Source organism: Perna viridis, chromosome 2 (genome assembly GCF_037379345.1).
Source record: "Perna viridis isolate PV_CMFRI_1.1 ecotype Kerala chromosome 2, ASM3737934v1, whole genome shotgun sequence".
In the NCBI taxonomy this organism is placed as follows: domain Eukaryota; kingdom Metazoa; phylum Mollusca; class Bivalvia; order Mytilida; family Mytilidae; genus Perna; species Perna viridis.
This window is the reverse complement of record NC_142446.1, coordinates 33,150,142-33,169,682: the sequence shown is the minus strand read 5'-3', so window position 1 is coordinate 33,169,682 and position 19,541 is coordinate 33,150,142. Positions and strand designations below refer to the sequence as shown.

At 34.6% G+C, this 19,541-nt stretch overlaps 1 pseudogene across 1 annotated transcript; it reads right to left on the bottom strand.

Moving 5' to 3' along the window:
* Positions 1-6,862: 6,862 nt before the first annotated feature.
* On the bottom strand, positions 6,863-17,058 carry LOC148624707 (uncharacterized; annotated as a pseudogene). The gene is made up of 2 exons (XR_015919742.1): positions 16,945-17,058; positions 6,863-9,053 (listed from the first exon to the last, which is right to left on the bottom strand). The product of XR_015919742.1 is annotated as an uncharacterized LOC148624707 (transcript).
* Positions 17,059-19,541: the final 2,483 nt, after the last annotated feature.

The following is a 19,541-nucleotide window of genomic DNA, read 5'->3' as shown; positions in this document are numbered from 1 at the left end:
ATAAAGCAACTCAATAACAAAGACAAAAATGTGTAGCATTTTTTGGCGTATATTACAGAATTTACAAATTTACATGATTATTAGAAAGACTACTACTTAATATAACTGTTGGATGACAATAATGAGCTATAGACCATTTACAATTTGAACAAATAACTAAACCAAACCAAACCAAACAAATACACAAAAACAAAGGAAGACAAAACAAAAAAAAAAGAAAGAAAATAAATAAAAAAAATAAAAATAAAAATAAAAAGAGCAAAAACAAAATCACAAAAAAAAAAAAAAAAAAAAAAAAAAAACACAAACAAACAAAAAAACCCACATAAAAGCAACCTTCAGAACTGAAGACCATAACAACCAAGAACGTCTTACACAGTTTCAGGATCAAATACAAAAGTTTCAAATGATTTATTTGAACTTCAGTTTGCTGAATAAAAAAGCGAAATTAATGTATCTTGCAGTTGTGTTATCCGCCTTCAATTTGCAGTTGTGCAAACGTAAAAGACGTTTTCCGCGTTGTCTGGGGTATTATTTGATCAGCAAGTTTGACGAGTCGCCAGTCTTTATAATGTTATATTCGAAACAGATTTCAACATCAGCGTGCGTCATATCGCCTTGGCCTATTCCTGCTGTCTGTACTCATTTTACAGTAACCGTTGCATAAAGATCAAGGTTGGTTCCCACTTTCAACGAATCTCTGCGTAATACCCATTCTAAAGGTCCCAAGTACCGTGAACTATAACTTTAATTATAACTTTAAAGTTCTTATGGATGCCGTCGAGGACTATGCAAGAAAATGGATAAAACGAGAACAAGAAGACATTGATTCTCTGTCGGAGTGGTTAAAGGCCGCGAGGTCATGACAAATATGTTGTCGTACCAGCAGACAAAGCCCAAAACAACATTATTTTTGTCTGCAAAACGTTTTACATCCAATGTTTATTATCAGAGGTAGACGTAGAAAATAATAGCAGTGATACGACCTATACAGCTACCACACCCTCGAAAGAAGAGATTGTGGAAAACCATAAATCTGTGCTATCCTCCTTTGGTCTCTCTACAAGGGACGATAATTGTCTATGTATTGGATTCCTAAACTTCCCATACAAACAACGTTTCATAACTAGATCTGCAAAATGTACCACCATACCTCTTTCAAAACTTTTAACTTCTATACTCACAACTGTCAAAGAAGGTCTGCAGTCCTACCACAACACTTGTTACTCCCATTGTGGTATTGATTCAATGTGGATCCTAAAAAAATTCGAAAATCAGTTCAAGACTATTATCTGAATATAATAGCATTAAAACTTATGATTTTTCAACACTGTATACTTCTATTCCCCATACTCAGTTAAAATCCCGACTTAAAACATTATACATCGTTGTTTTTTTTTTTAAAAAAGATGGGGTACACCTAGATACAAATATACAGTTCTTGGTAGAGATTCCTCAAACTTTGTTATAAAAAATTCCAAATCATCTTCCAAATATACAGAGGAAAATGTTCACAAATTGCTTGAATTTTTAATCGACAACATATTTGTCCAGTGTGGTGGACGTGTTTTTCAACAAACGGTCGGCATTCCAATGGGAACATATTGTGCTCCTTTACTTGCTGACCTATTCCTTCACTCTTATGAGGCTGACTTTATAGCTGATCTGATCCGAAAGAAAGAATATCGTTTGGCTAGATCCTTTACTCTCAGTTTCCGCTATATATATGACGTATTATCTTTAAACAATCCTACTTTCGAGGATTTGATACATCGCATCTACCCCAAACAACTTGAGATAAAGGATACAACAGACACTGTGAAGTCAGCCTCTTATCTTGACCTATACTTAGAAATCGATGGTAAAGGAAAACTATTGACCAAACCTTACGACAAACGTGATGACTTTTCATTCAGAATTGTCAACTTTCCTTTCATCTATAGCAACATCCCTTCAGCACCTGCGTATGGAGTGTTCATATCACAACTCATACGTTATGCCAGAGCTTGCCGAAACTACACAGACTTTTTGTATCGCGCTAGAACTCTAACAAATAGGCTTCTGTAACAGGGTTATGTTGATACAATATTAAAGTCATCACTCCAGAAGTTTTATGGTCGTCATAATGAACTCGTGGATCGTTACTTTGTATCCATCTGTACCATGAAAATTGATTTATTCAACGGGTGATAGTTTTCCTTTCCTCGTTTGTCTACCCTGGACTTGACTTTTTATGAGCATTTCGGCGGGTGTTTCTAGAAAAGCAGAGGACCCTTACCCTACTTGTGCACCTGGTCCATGCTCCCAGTTTTTAGTGGAGTCCGAGTTGCTCATTTGCTTTTGTTATTTTGTATGTATGATTTTAGTTACTTTATGTTCTTTGTTGTGTTTGTCTGTTTTCCATGTCTGGTCTTTGTCCCTGGATTACATTCTTTTGATTACCGCTATAACCTTAGTTCCCTTGATTACTCTTTCAGGATGGTAGATTGTTTGCTTGATGCAGTAGCCTAAATATTGACAATAAACAATTACAATTCTTTATTGACTCACGATGAACTCGGAGACCGGACGGAAAAGTAACATTCCAGATTTTCGTCATAACCGTTTTGGAACATTTTTAGACAAAATGGGTTTACAGATGTATTTCGTCTTGTTTTCTGAAATAATTTGTTAAAAAAAACTGTAAATAGAAATACATGAAAATGTTTAGATATGTAACTTTGTATTGTTTCTTTTGTTGTCTTTTTTCTGCCTGTATATGAAACAAGAGACAACTATATTGAAGAGGCTTTCAGGAGCTTGAATCGCTAACATGGTCGATTTCATCAAATCGAAAGTTGTTTTTCTATCCAATACACTTTTCAAGGTTTTGGCTGAAAGATGCATTTTTTGCCTTTAGATAGCAATTACTCTTACAAGGAGTCGTCCGACAACTTTGACACGATTGAGACTTTTGTAGTCCTTATTATATAAGTAATTTTATTAATGGCATGCTTGCTTTCTATCTATTTCAGTTTTCATATCACGTTTCGGCTATCAATGGCAACAACTCGTACAAGTAGTCGTTCGAAAACTTTCACCCAATAGAAACTTTTGTGGGCTTTAGCATAAGGGTTATTATCAATAAAAAGTTTTCCTTTCTATTAATGTTTTTAAGATAATGGCTAAAAACTGCAAATAACCCTCTTTCCGCCTGTCAAGGGCAATAACTCCTAACATCGACGATGGGTGCCAAATGATGGCAAAAACACAGGTGACCGTTTGATTAAACAGACTTTTAAGAAGTAAATATAGGCTAAGTATGTATATATGCAAGAATGACGCCGACTTAGTATATACGCAGAATATCGAACCTTTTTAAAAAATAATTTCAATGTTTGTGCAAATGGAAATTGATAGTATAACAAAAGATCTACAGCGAGTATTGATAAGACAGACTTATTAATTATTTACAATTTATTCAAGTTCTATTGTTTTAGGCTGACATAACATCATATTTCATACCCATTATTAGTTAAATGATTGGAATTCTTTCCAATGTGTAGGGAAGTATTTTTCGACCACAGCTCATTTGTCATTTCTGAAATCATTTGACTGTTTTAAGAGTGAACTGTACTTTGTGAGAAAAAAAAACAAAAACAAACAAAAAACAAACAAACAAACAAAAAACATAAACCTCTTGTAAGTTTAACATTAAAAGGAGTTTAGGACCGAATACCTAGAACACCTATGGCTAGTTTTACAATGTCCGGGCGTTCTTAATGTGAATCTCGCGATGAACATTCACGAAAACAAACATATAATTGTTTCATATCAAAACAAGAAATATCTTACTGTTGTCGTCAATAATTCAACAAACGTAGGAACACAAAGTAAAGAATCGATCGAAAAGAAAAGGTTGTACGCGTTTCCTTTGACATAGGTACTCTTTGTCTCGTCGAAACTGACAGGTTTCTTTTTGTCTTTGCAGTTTAACGGGCAAACTCTTTTGAGCATTTATCGACGAATCTATAAATAAGCCATACAGTCTGTCCATTGATTTTGAACAAAATGTGTTATTGCCGGGCAATCATAACATAATCTGACTCAAATGCAACGAGATATAACACAACTTAAGACAATGCTGACAAAAGCCGACAGACTAAAGAACCCAGGTGCAATTTTTGTCAACATGGACAGGATAACATTATTTGTTTAAGCGACAAGGATGCCGTGTATAAAATTAAGTAGCTAATTTTATAAACGATGAATAAAACTAATTTAAATTATTAGAGTTGTTAGGAAGATACTATAGTTATCAAGGACATACCTCTTGTGTATAGTATAATACTTGTACTGCTTTGTATGACAATGATGTTAGAACAAAAACCAAATCAAAACAAATAATCCAGACTAGTACAGAAAATGATCGTGTACTGCAAAACCTATTAATGTGTATTCAGAAAAACAAGACATGGTGTATAGCCTACCGACGCACATTATCTAGTTAACGAAACTAGGTTCGCACATTTACTACAATTATTTACATAGCTGTTGTCCACTGTTTTGTATTTTTGTCTAACTATCCCCTTACCTCATTGCGGGTGTCTTTCAATAAGAAGGAACTTTTCACCATTTCGGAGTAAATGATTTATTGACAGTCTTTTTGGCGGGGTTCATGCTGAACGTTTATACAGTATTTGTTTTTTTTTCTGTTTGTCATTGTCAGTTTATGTTTTCCCAAACGTGTTGTGATCATGGATTTCCCCTTTTTGATGTTCACCTTTCATTAGCCTTTTTGTCATTTTTGTGATTGGAATTATTGTTTATGACATGTGCACTTCGCTTATGATTATTACACTTGTTTTTTTTTCTTTCATAAAATATTAAACATATTCTACTGATAAAACAACACAATTTATGAACTCGCAATAACATTTTGTCAATGGCACAGGATATTTTGAAAAGCTTTTTTGGTCATTCCCCGCGCAGAGCGTATAGCCTAGCAGGCCAAGTGGTCTATAGGACGCTGGACTTTGTGTAGGCGGTGTTGCCACAGATGTCACAGCGGTACATGTTCGTGTCCCGTGGAGGGAACGACCAAAAATTTGCTTCGCAAATTTGACACTTCTAACATCGTTGGGAATTTTTCAGATCCTTCTATAAGTTAACATTATCTTCCCTGTATCAATTTGATCCGATGGAGCAGTGTAGCGAATTGAGTCGTCACATTCTGAGATGTTTATATAATATTGAATTGTTGTGACATGCATCATTGATTTGATCTTCTATCGTACATAATAACACCTAGATGAACTGTCCCGTACTACTATACATCGTGTACTAAGTTAGAGCCTAGATTAATTCTACGAGGAAGAATGACCCGGCCAGCGAAAGCTATATTATTATATAGCCTAGTTGGCCGAGTGGTCTAGGGCGCTGGACTTTGTGCAGGCGGTGTTGGCATAGATGTCACAGCGGTACATGTTCTAGTCCCGCGGAGAGAACGACCAAAAATTTGCTTCGCAAATTTGACACTTCTAACTTCGTTGGGAATTTTTCAGACCATTCAATAAGCTTACGTTGTCTTCCCTGTATCAATATGACCCTTTGATCCGATGGAGCAGTGTAGCGAACAGAGTCGTCACATTCTTGGACGTTTGTATATAAAGGATTGTACAACGATACCGATAAAGATGTTAACACACTATAATAAAGTATATAATAGGCAAAATTTTCAGTCAACAAATGACCTTCTTCAGTGTCTTAAATAAACTGAGTGTGTATGAAAGTAAATGGTCTGTGAACACAACTCACTACCTAATCAGGTGAATACCAGCGACGTATAATTTTTTTTTACCGACAGTAACAAAGATCTTGAACATTGTGCTATAGACACACGTTGTGTGTTGATCTTGAAAACTGAACTATAAAAATAAAAAATATTTACAAATACTGTTATAAGAAACTATACAAAATAGGAAGAACTTAATGTTTTTTGTTAATTCCGTGTGGGTGTAAAACACGGAGTTTTTTTTATCCAAAAAGCCCTTCCGCTTCACTCTCTGTAGATCGCTCCAGATCGTGATTTGTTCCACGATGAAGATTTTCATTTTGTTGAAATCATCGAGGCAGTGGTTAGGTAATCTAAAGTGTTGACTCACTGGGAGTAAAGGCTTTTTTGTTAGGTCGCTCCTGAGTCCGTTCAAGCGCTTGTGAAAAGGCTGTTTCACCAACATATTGAAGGCCACAAATGGGACAGTGGAGCAAATATATTACATTAGCACTCTTGCAGATGCAAATTTTTGGTCGTTTATTTCATTTCATTTGATTTAGAATCCCGTCACCGATATGAAGATAGAATGGCAGCTTTCTTTCATTCGATGTCTTTTACTCACATAACAAACACTTCATTGTTTACAAACCTTTTTTAGAAATGACCAAAAAGGGTTGTGGAAAAGTTTGCGAGTTTTCGATGGACATGTTGTGCATTCAGCAAACTTCTTACTGTTATGTTATAAGCCAGTTAACGACTGATATTGTAAATCAAATTCTGATCTACAAAAACACATTATTCACATGTATATAGTGTGTGATACAAAGGGATATGCCAAAATAAAAGTAGTTTTTAAGATGAATTCATTACCTAAGAGATTCTAATGTCATTGGGCGATAATGAATGACAAAAGCAGTTTATCTTTGCTCCCTGTCATTGGGCGGTTTTTTTTACATTATCAGAAATGTGCAAAGGTAATAGAGGTACATGTATTTATCAACTGGCATCAATTTTATATTATATGACAAATCTTACTACTTTAGTTTTGAGACAATTGATAAATATTCGCAAAATAAGATTGATTGATTAGTGAATAATAGTTAAACGTCCAACGTCAGATATTAATTTATTTAAGAACAAATACGTTGAATTAATCTGAGCATGAATTATAAATTATAATTAATTACAAACTTTTTCGACAAAAACATGTTGTCCGTTGAAAATGCTATAAAGTGGATAGTGACATATGTTATGTTAAAGCAATTGAATGAATTATATATTTTTATATATTCGATTAGAATAAATTTACACACCAATTTCTGTTTTTGTCAGTTCTACCATCCTCTTTACCAAAATGGAGATGAACCTTGAGCATCTGAAATGTGCGACCAGTTTTCTATCTCTATTTCAGTTATCATTCACTTTAATTCATTGATCGAGGTTACATGTAAATTTCTCCAGAAATTAACTTTTTTATAAGCAAGTGAAAGTAAAATAAACGCAGCATCCTTTTAAAAAAGAAAATCTGACACTTCGGGCAGGAATCGATTATACCAAGCTGTTCAGACCAATTTTGGATCAATTTGAAAATCTGCTTTTTTCGGAAGTGTTCTGGGGTTGAACTAATAGGAATAAGCAACACAAGTAAATACATTAAAAAAGCTAAACCGTAACTTTGGATTTGTAATATTTTTGTTGTATACCTAGTTAATGGCCCAAAAAATGCAGTTTTTATAAGCCGCCTCACCCATCGTGTTGGAAAGTAGAGTTTTGTTTTCTGGCGGAGTATGTTTATTCAACCTCAAAAAGGCGAACTTCACCTTTGTCATTCAGTCCAAGACATAGAATGTTTTTCTTCTTGTTAAAGCACATTGCCCCGGGCTTCATGAGGCCATCTTCGGCAGTAAGCAATGTTTTGAAGGCTTGTCCATGCCGTTGTATAACCGTCAGGTTGTTTGAGGCTTCACCTACAACGAAGATATTCTGTTCAGCATCTGCAACAACTCCAACCGGTTGGTCAATAAAATCGTCGTGAAATGTCAGGATAGGCTTTCCAGACGAATCATAGCAGTGCACGGAATGATTTTCTGCGTCGGTGAAAATCATCTTATCATTTGCAACGGTTGCGTACCGAACGAAAGGTCGGTTAATTCTTTTTTTATCGGTACCTAGCGTGTCTGTAATAACTATTCCTTCATAATCATCAATAAAACAGAGTTTTCCTTCTAGATCTGATATTTTCGAACGTTGCCACTACTTTTAATGATGTTAACAACTTTTCTGGTTGAAATGTCAATAACTTCAATTTCCCTGGTGCCAAATGCCACTGCGATCATGTTGTTATCTATGGTTGCCACGTCAAGTGGTGTGGCAGTGACGTTTACAACGCCAATGTATTTTCCATTCTCAGTATACTCGAACAATCTTCCACTTCCAGCGCCATCAGCGATGAAAAGTCGCCCTTCTGGTGTCATTGTGCAGCCTGTAATAGCAGCTTTCTTATTGGGCTGTAGAACGGAAAATTTCGATTTGAGCTTTAGGTTCAAACTTCTTGTATCCAGGACGCTACCATGCTCAACTCCCTCTCTGCTACTGGCCAAAAACTGGTTCTTATCTCTGTAGTTAACAACCCTTTCTTTGACCGTAACATCGCCAAACGTTTTTACTTTTATTAAAAAGTTTTTAACATCAGACTGTATGCAAAGGTCAATTTGGCATTCAATTATTTCTCTATCGGAAGTTATTGAGTGTAGTTCTATTAATTTAGTTTCAAACTTTTGTTTCAGATGCAAAATCTCCAAACAGGTTTCTGTATTTAGTTCTTTATTTTTTGTCAGAAGGAGGTCGTGTCTCAACATTTGCATCTCTTTTTTCAAACTCTCCAATTTCCGGCATTTTGTTTTGGCGGTGTTAAGATATTGTTTGTATTTAGGTTCAAGTTCTTTTTCAAAGAATTTGTCTTGCAGATTGTCCAGATGTTGAACAATTTCAGCCTTCGTATCAAAGATCGTTCGTTTTATTGCTTCTTTTTCGGCTTCAAATTTATGAATTCCTTTATTTGCCACGTCACTGTTGGTTTTTTTTATTGCTCTATCAAAACTTTCTTCCAAACCTGAAATCCAAGTTTCGTTTATCTTCAAATCATCAATAGATACTACATTGTTACACTGCGAGTGTATTTCCTGTGCACATTGTATGCATACTGGCAGCTCATGGCTAATACAAAAACGCTGTTGCTCTAAATGAAGACAGGGTCTAATTCCTCGAAAAGTTCTTTGAAGTTTGGCCATGATACTTTCTATGGAAAATTAAATATAATGTATGAGTAAAACAGCTTGTTATAATTGATGACACACACACACACACACACACACACACACACACACACACACATAGGAGGGTCCGAAAAAAAATTCCCAACGGTGTTAGGACTGTCAAATTCGTAAGTCTATAGGATTGCACAACGAGACCGGTAAAGATGTTGATACATTATGATAATACAATTTATCGCGTAAAGAAATATTCAGCAAAAGTGAATGCATTTTTGAAAGTATTTTTTTTATTCATATTTTTCGGAACTTGAGAAAAAAATAGATAACAAATACGTTTGACGTCGTCATATGTTTAGGCTACAAACCACTAATGTCACTTCCCACAGGTTTCAATCATAATTTCAATAAAGTTCAATGAGTTATGGAGCTTCTACCTTAAATTTAATCTGAAGAAGACTATACATCATCTAAAAGCTGCATGTGTACAGTAATAGCCCTGAAAATGTGGGGTTTGCTACCTTGCATTGCGACACCAGCTCCTAGAAGACAATGAGCTAAAAATAGAATGGGAATTCCCCCACATTTCACAAAAAAGTAGAAATTAAGAAAATATAATTCCCTGCCAAACTAAGCTCACTTGAGCAGATTTGATGTGCACCTATTTCACAGCAACATAACACAAGTGCACTAAAACTTCTGTAGGACTATTTTTTGCGTACATTCTAAAAGCTCATTGGTTGAATTAGTGGTATGTAACCTAGATAGATGTTTTCTCAATTTCAAAAATAAAAAAAAATCATTCTGTTCCACCATTGGAATATTTTGAACATACTTACCAGCTTTTAGACAGTTTCAATGAGTATTTTTTAGAAAAAAAAATGTGTTTTTTATAGAAGGATATAAAAGTTGCGGGGGCCATAAAAACTGCAAACTGGGCTATCAAGAAATAGGGCCTGAGTGTTTTCTTATATCTTCTTTTAACTTATAGATTTAACATTAAATTCCTTACAAAACAACGTTACCTACACACAAACAATGCTATGAAGTCAAAACTATCTTAAATTTTATCAATTTTTATGAAAATAAAAGCAGAGCCGTCTCCACCTTTTTAACCATCTGTACCAATTCCCATGAATTTTCTGTATTGTCAGTGAAAGACTTGTTTAGGGTGATTTTTCTTGTAACATTCATGTTTTCGCACTAAAATAATATAAACGAAAGTGGTTCATAAGTAAGAATTATTTTTAGAAATTTGACTTTGTATACTTCACATAGGAGCTGGACAAACATTTCTATCTGCATATATGAAATTTTAATTTTTTTCAAATTTTTCGTCCTTGAACTTGCTATATTCTTTCTTAACTTGCTTAAATTAACGGATTTTACTACAAGCAAATAAAAAGAACCATTAGATGTGCAAAAGGAAACTACATACTAACATAAAAAGTACATTTCTTAACCCATCAGGTCTTAAAATTGGTCAAAATCACATATTTGACTGATTTTTTAAAAAGAAAATCGTAAAAAAATATGATATTTTGGAGGGAATTTTGATTATGCATCACTCTTTACATGGTTTTAAGGAATTTAAGACAGTTTGGAACACTTTTGAGAAAAATAATATTTTGCCATGCATTTCAGTTAAGGCTACAAACCACTAATGTCACTTCCCATAGGCTTCAATCCTAATGTCAATAAGTTCAATGCGTTATGGAGCTTCGACCTTAATTTTAACCTGAAGAAGGTTATACATCGTCTAAAAACTGCATATGTACACTAATAGCCCTGAAAATATTATATTGGGTTTACTACCTTGCAGTGAGGGTTTACTCCTAGAAGACAATGAGCTAAAAATAGAATGGGAATTCCCCAACATTTCACAAAAGGGGTCTTCATGCAAAATTCATAAAAGTATTTAATTCAGTAAGTTACAGTGACCATTGTATGTGGAAATAAAACAAATATAATTCCATGCCAAACACAAGCTTACTTGTGCAGATTCGATGTGCATTTTTGTCACAGAAACATAACACAATTGCACTAAATTTTGTGTAGGACTAATTTTGCGTAGGTTCTAAAAGCTCATTGGTTGAATTAGGCAGACTGTCGACGCTCTCGTTCAAAAATCGCCTTAAAAAAATCCACTACAATCTCAGCAATTGGGCTAGATGAAACCGGTAAAAAGGCAGCGAAAACCATCAGCAAAGTCATAGATGCCTCCACAAAACAATGGGAAGCACAAAAAATGACGCCTAAGGCAACAAAAACACGTGCTGTTGGTAATAAAAAAAAAACGCCTTTGACTGTGACACTCGCAGCTCATCAATCCACAACACCCACCAGCTTGGCATTGAGAAAATGACCACCAGAAATTCCCACGGGATGGCCTACTTTGACCGGCGGCGAACATGGAGCATCGTCTGGAGTCCCAGTGCTAGACAACGTTCAGACCCAGTACCAAATTCAACCAGAAAATCAGAAGGCCACTGCTAATGGAACAATGAGGCCCATGGTGAGCCAGATGTCAACACACTGGGTCCATAGGGGTAATGCAGGTACGTTTCAATACACAGTAATTTCGTCAGATTTGTTGGGAAAAAAAGGTCTTTCAAGGGGCAGGATCTTTTGAAGTACATATTAGATGTGCGTCTCGCTGTTACAAGGGACACTCCACTCGGTTGGGTATCATACGACGAGCAGTATAGGCTCCGGAAGGTCAGATCTCCACATTTATCATGGCAATGGGGGATTATTGATAAAGAACTGTGATTACTTTATATGTCCACCCCATCAAGATCTTTAAAGTATTGGTCACCACTCCATCGTGGGTAATGATGCTTAGGCATCTGCTCAAAACACTCAGATAGGGCTAGGTTCCAGTAGGAATAAATGGTTTCGTTCTTTTCGCCCCACACATGCTGGAGCTACAATACCGGGAAATGTGATTTCGAACCGGATGTAAGTTTGTCAACAAATGCTCAAAATGCATTGGGGCCACCCCGTTAAAGACAGCAAAGGGAAATGTACAAACTACAGCGATTCAGTTATATACCTTAGGTCATTCTCCTATTTAGTGGATGTTGTAAAAAAAAATCAGTGGTAAATTATCCTTTACAGAATGTGGCGTAATAAATTATAAATGCGTTAGAGTTTGGTTTCAAATTACAATATTCTGGCTCAAGAATGCCTATGAAACATGAAATTCAAGAGTATTTCTGAGTACCCGACGTAATCTGTGAAAAAATAAACAAGGAAGCAAAACTGGGTGGAATTGCTGGACCGTTTTCATACCCCAGTGTTAATGATGCGGTAGAGATGATAAAACGAATAGGGAAAGGCAGGGAATAGCTAAGGCAGACATCAAAAGCACAATTAGATTACTAAGGGTCTCTCCCCCTCCGAGTACGACCAATTGGGTTTTGTTTTTGATGGAAATTACTACTATGACAAATGTTTGCCGATGGGTGCGTCTATATAAGTTGCTCTATTTTTGAAAAGTTTTCCACGGCCCTTCATTAGTGTACTTAAACACAGAGTAAAAATCAATATATAATACACTATTTAGATTATTATCTCCTTGGAGCTAAACGCAAATCTCATTGTTAAACCACATTAGATACTGAAAAAAAAACGTTTGTGATTCATGTGGGGTACCTTTAGCCGACAACAAAACCGTGGAACCGATTTCTATTTTAACATTCTTAGGAGTAGAATTCGACACCGATAAACTTAAGCTTCGACTTCCGTAGGATTGTTAGAAAACTGGTTTTTGCTACTCTTACATAAACATCATGCTTACGGCAGAACATATCCCTGGTTCACAAAATAAAATTGCTGATTCCTTATCTCGTTCAGATTGGCAAAAATTCAGAACCCTTTGTCCAGAAGTTGACGAACATAAAGAGGAAATTCCAAACCATCTATGGATGTTCTAGATTCGGAAATCAATAGTTTGTTAGATAGGTCATGGCTCCTAATACCTGGAAAGTTTACAAAACGGCAGCCTAATCTTTCAAATCTTTTAGAATCTAGTACCAATTACACGATATTTGGCCAGTCCATCTTTCTAATTGTCAGTTTTCCGCGTCGACTGTTCCTACATACATATCCGGCATCATTTATTTTCATGGAATAAATGGATATAGCGACAATAGCAAATCGTTTATAGTTCAGAAAATGTTAGAGGGATTACAAAGGAAAAACCCACAAAATCCGGATATCCGTGTTCCCATTTAATTTGATATATGGAATAGATTACTTCGCTCACCCCCGAGCGTTTGTCATTCAATATTCAAATCGACACTCTTCACATCAGCTTTTAGTTTAGCATTTTTCTCCTTGCTTCGTGTTGGGGAGATCGCAACCGATAGTCAAGCGCGGGACAACTTTTAAGGAATTTTGAAAAAAAGATTCGATGTATCAGTTCAAAAACAAATCACATTGATGAATTACATTAAAAATAAGAAGCTCAAAATCTGACCAATTTTCCTGTTCAACTAATCTTATAATTTGCACACAAAGAAACCACTCTAATTGTCCAGTTGAATTTTAAAACGATATTTAGAAATCCGTAATTGAGTGCCCAAATTTAAAACCTATGCGTACATTTCGACGAGAGCAATTTGACAGGTATCAATTTCCTTCCATGTCGCAAAACACGTTTACCTTTTGTGAAATACATGACTACTATAGACCACTTTCATTCAGAATTCGAGAATTCGTGGTGCAACAGAAGCTAAGCGACTCGGTTTTGATGATTAAACTATTAAATGGGGTCGTTGGTCATCGGACGAATATTAAACATACATACGTTTAAGCATGTAAAATCGCTATATTTTACGAAAATATATGTCGTAAATTTTTGTATTTCTTTATTTTGTTAGGTCCTAAAAGAATAGGAATTGTAGGCTCCTCAATTGTGTATTGGACAAGCAAACGTGCGTTTAGCCGACCCGGGGGACAATTGCAACAGCTTAACTTTAAAAGATCAGGTTGTTATACTTCATGGATGGGTTCAACAATTGAACAAGGTCATCGAGGGTAACTTGGAAAGGCTTCCTTCCCCGTCTTTCATAATAATACAAGTGGGATCAAATGATCTTGGTAACATGAAAAGTTACGAGTTATATACAGAAAAATAACGTGATTTGACATGTCTCCGCACAATGTGCCCAAATGCTCGAATATTTTAATGCGGAGATATTCGTCCGTTGCTACGAATGTAAATGCTATTGAAACGGCTAGGAAAAATGTGAACCTGCTTGTACGAACTGGGGGTTGTGTTATACGACACTGTAACATACGTGCCAGAGAAGATAATTTGGATAAAGCAGATGGCACTAACTTAACGGACTCTGGTAATGATATTTACCTGAATCATATTTAAAGTGAAAAGAAGGCGGCGTTGGAATTAAAAAGGGGAAATTACGTGCGTGGCGGTGAGCAGGCGAGCCGTTCATACGGCGGTAAATGGGAAGATGATAAATGGGACATGTCGGGATCCCCAAAATGTACGCATGCTTATATGTTTTGGGTTGATCGTGTGCGTTACTGCTGAGATTGGTATTTACTTATATGTAAAATGGTGGTATTCTTTGTCACCAGAGAGACCGGTTCCTGAATTTTAAAAATTCGGAATCTTTGAACTTCTTTGAATATTACATTGGTTCCCTTGATTACTCTTTGTAAACACTGGAGAGTTCGGGTAAATATTTGCTATCATATCGGGGTTTGTGCTCCATGGTCTCTCTTGTCGTGTGTTATCATTGGACCAGGAGGATTGTAGCGTTTACAGATACCAGTAAAGCAGAGCTAGGCTTGCCCCATTTCTAAACTTGATGTATTAAAATTTTATTTACAGTTAACAAAGATCTTGAACATTGTGTTATAGACACGTGTTGTGTGCTGATCTTGAACATCGTGTAAAACTATAAAACTAAAAATATTTACAAACACTGTAATAAGAAACTACAAAATATGAAGAACTTAAAGTTTTTTTCATTAATTCCGTTTGGATGTAAAACACGGAGTTCTTGCACTGGGCCTCTGTAGTAAAAAACTTCCCGAACCACCTATGATTGCTTTCAGACAGGCAGACAGTTTGCGTAGTCTGCTTGTGAGGGCTGAATTATCTAAGCCCAACTTGACTCCAGGCGAGAGTCGCTCCTGTGGTGACAAAAGATGTAAATGTTGCAACCATATGCACCACTCGTCATTATTCTACACCACGGTCACGCTTATGCGAAATAACACTGTTTACGCTTCATGAACCTCGAAGCGGTTTATGAATAAGCATGAACTGCCACAAAGTTGGTAATGCAAAGATAACGTTTTCAACAAATAAAAACGATCCTTATAATTTAATTTCTTAAACGATTTAAGTCAAGATTAAGATTTGTCCCTTATTTAAATTTGAATGTTTTAAACTGCGGACAGGTCAGTCTAGGTAAAATCCGATCTCGCAGCTCCACACGCACACACCACATAACAGAAAACCGAGAGCTGCGAGATCCGCTTTCAATTAGATTGCGGACAGGTTAACTTTACAGTAACAAGTAAAAAAAAACCGAGACGATCTTGCTCAAATGAGAAATGAGTATTCAAATTAAATTATTCACAAATAACGACTTTGCTGATGTTGCATCGTCATCATAAACGCGTGAATTATTATGTATCCATCTGCACCATAAACTGACTTGTTTACCGTATCATAAATCAAAGTGACGTTTTATGAACAAATTGGCGGGTGATTCCGGAAAAGCAGGGACGTTTATTTTACTGGTGCACTTTGTCCATAATCCAAGTATTCAGTGGAATCCGGGATGATCATGAACTTCTGTTTTTATGTGAATGTGTTTTGGTTAAATTATTTGTCTTGATGTATATATCAATATTCCTTGTCAAGTCGTTATACTTGGGCTATGTTCTCTTTTATTTCGTTCTTATCCTTGTTCCCTCGATTTCACTTTCAGATTCTTTATATATAAAAAAACCTTCGTAGCGCTTTATAAAAAAAAGTCATCACATTTCGTTAGATCATTCTACGCAGTTTGAGGGAGTGTTAGTGTACATAAATACCGTATTGTAATCACATCTATTTAAATGATTTTTTCCATAAGCATCAACATCATGAGTGACGGTGAACGAATTTGAATAATTTGCCTAAATTTCCCGTTATTTCGCGTAAGTTTCGTATTATTACACATTAGTTTTGCGTTATTATGCACAAATATCGTATTATTACGCTTAAGTTCCGCGTTATTTCGCGAAAGTGTCTTAACAAAATTATTCTTGCTTGTGCATGATTCGTACACGTAATAGATAACCAAATTGGTATGTCACATAAGTTGGCATTTATGGTGCTCCGGCAACCTGGAATATTCCAAGTTTTATTCATGAAACATTTATTTACTTATCTTTTAATAAATTCATTTTTGTTTCGTGTATAATAATTCTTGTGTTATAAAAGCAGAAACTCTAGAAAACGTAATTTGCTCATATGGTTAAAAGGTTTTTTTGCCTTCCGAAGTAAAAAAAATGAAGAAAAAAAATCCATTCAACTTGGATCTGTGAATACCTTTGTCACCAGGATATCAGGATAATTGCACTAATTGAAAGTATATTTTTTGTGTTACGATTTTCAATATATGGGCTTCAAAAGCCCCAAAATTCATGTTTGATGGTATTTAGGGGCAAAACAAAATGATGTCATACATCTTGAAAACTCAAGAACTTTTGTTGGCCTTGTTATAAGAATCAAAACTTAAAATGAAAGTGTCTTTCTATTATATATAATCACGTGATTAGCTAAAAAAAAAAAGCAATACAAAGCAAATAAAAGACAAGATTATATGCAGTAAATAAATGTTTCATGCTTGTTAGCAACAGTAAGGCGGATTATTATTAAAAAAAACTTACTAATGTTTCTAATCGTGAAGATTATTTATTATCCATTCAGATATGTAGACGTCTAAGACATTAAGACGTGACCAAATATTGTAAAATTGAACCTTTTATATATTGATATCGGCGTTTGTCTCATGACACGTGATTCTGAATAATTTTATATAGACATTTCAGAGTTACCTTTTCTCAGAATTTGAACAGGATGGTGCATTATTAGAAAAAATAATCAATGGAAATTCACTAACCGACCTAGAATATAATAGTTTTTCGTGTCAATGACATATTATAACTATATATCCTTGGTACAAAATAAATAAACGTCAGTACTGTCAATATAGATAAAATAATGCGTCCCCATTTTAGGTGAATATGTTTAAACCATACATGTAGCTGGACATTTTTGTATCGTAATGTAGCTCAAAATTAGAATCGAGCCTTTCGAATCGAATACTGCATAATTGAACTATAGATGCACTTTGAATAATTACAAAACAGAATAAATGCAAAAATATATTAATAACTGCATATCATAATTCATACTTTCTCTTATTTGAACTTTAAAGCCTTATATGCTTTATGAATTAGAAATAATCTTTTCTTGATCTTTTCATGCGAATCAGATATTAAAAAACTAAAGGTAATCTATTTATGCTATTTAAATGAAATGAAAACATTTAGGAACAATCAGTGAAATGCTATGTCAGTGCAACAACCATCTTGCTTGCATTTTCTTAAACGTTATCCCAATGGACAGTTTTGCTAAAAGAATTATTTAGAGGAAATTTGTCAAATGGCATAATGATAGATGCAAATACGCGTATTAAAATTTCGTTTCTACATATATTTTTTGTATTAATTTTATATTACCTATAAAATGATTTAACATCATAAATAATATACTTGTAAGCGTTTTAACTGTAAGAAGGAATAAATGCTTAGATGATTTTTTGGTATCAATTTTACTTTCAAATATTCTAAATTTTACAAGGAAATAACAGTTTTTGTATAAAAAGTTTCAATGTCTACAAAGTCAGTTATATATATTTTGCATGTTTGCTTTTCAATATATCAAACTTATTTTTTTCACTACTCAAGTCTTACAAAAAATATGATAATGTGAGAACATTACCTTTAACAGGACAAGACTTTATGTTATGAGTTTGACTTGTTTGTTTAACCTACTCGTTTATTTCGGCTAATAAAAATCAAAGCTCCTTTTAAAGAGTACAATTGTTTAATTACTTTGAATTGAAATTAGATGTATTTGGTATGTTATTGGATGCTTTCATTTTCAGTGGTTTCTTGTTATTGGTGTAACTAGATAGATTTAACTTTTCATGTTTGATTTTGAAAGTTCATGAGCCTTTGTGCATCTGATTTTTGAGAGTTCTATAACTGTGTTATTATCATTATTAAATAATATTTGAACGGAACTTAAAGTTTTTGGTGTTAAAATGATAAAGCGAAAAAGGGGAAATCAAGGATTATTAAGACTATAAGTATACGACTTCAATATAACTTGATCCTTGTTGATGGACGAACAACCGAACAGCATCACTAACATATTAAGCCATAATACTATAATGAAAATGGCACAGTTAAGGTACCCTTGTGCAAATTAAAACCTAGCGAAAATTAAATTACGTTGCAATGCATTTAATGAAATTTAAGTCCCTGTGAAAGTCAGACGAAAGTCGAATTGACTATCTGGCTGCAGTGTCAGTTTATGTCATCGGAACTCCGTGTCATCTACTGTTTGCATACCATCACCTTGATATGGATCAAAAATTTACCCGAAGCAAATTTTACTCAGTTTAGCTATACAAATGGCCTAATTGATAATTAAACAGATAAATTCGGGGACGTCGGAACAATTGTTAATTAACATATCATATACTGTAGATTCGTAAGAAGAATCACTCACCGTGCTCTTTTTCCGAATCAATGGCATTTCATTGCAACTCTATTACATATAAGTCTATCTATACCGGTTTTAATTTTTTTGGTTGACTATATCATTCTGTTTGACCGATTTACATCTAGGGCGGGTTTTAAATCAAGCCTACTAAAGTACAGTTCACAGTAGACATGACAAAATGACACCGTCTCATAATATACACATACCTATGTATACTTTTGCAAGTAATATTGATATCACTCAAGGTCATTTTTGACAGGTTTCAAAATACGAATTTAACAAGGCATTTAAAACGTTTTTTTTCTTGAATTTTCAGAGCCATAAAGGTTAGACAATGGAATTATAACAAGGGCTGTTCTTAAAATTCCTCGAATTTTGACAGTTGAAATGAATTCAACTTTTCTTAGTAAGATATTAAAAAAACTAAATTTAATAATTTGGTTTAGAAAGTTTTGAATGTCAATATGTCAATATGCACTTTCAATTATAGGATGGTGCGTAAGCTTTATATTCAATGAATCGCAGTTCATAAAGTAATTATGTTTCTATTTTTGTGTATGTCACTAGTCATTATTTTTATATCACCTGCCAAACCTCGAGTATATATACACCACTCAAAAGTTATGCACTATTTATATATCCCTTATAAGTTATGCACTATTTCTTGTTAATAGTTAATATGAATGTAGGT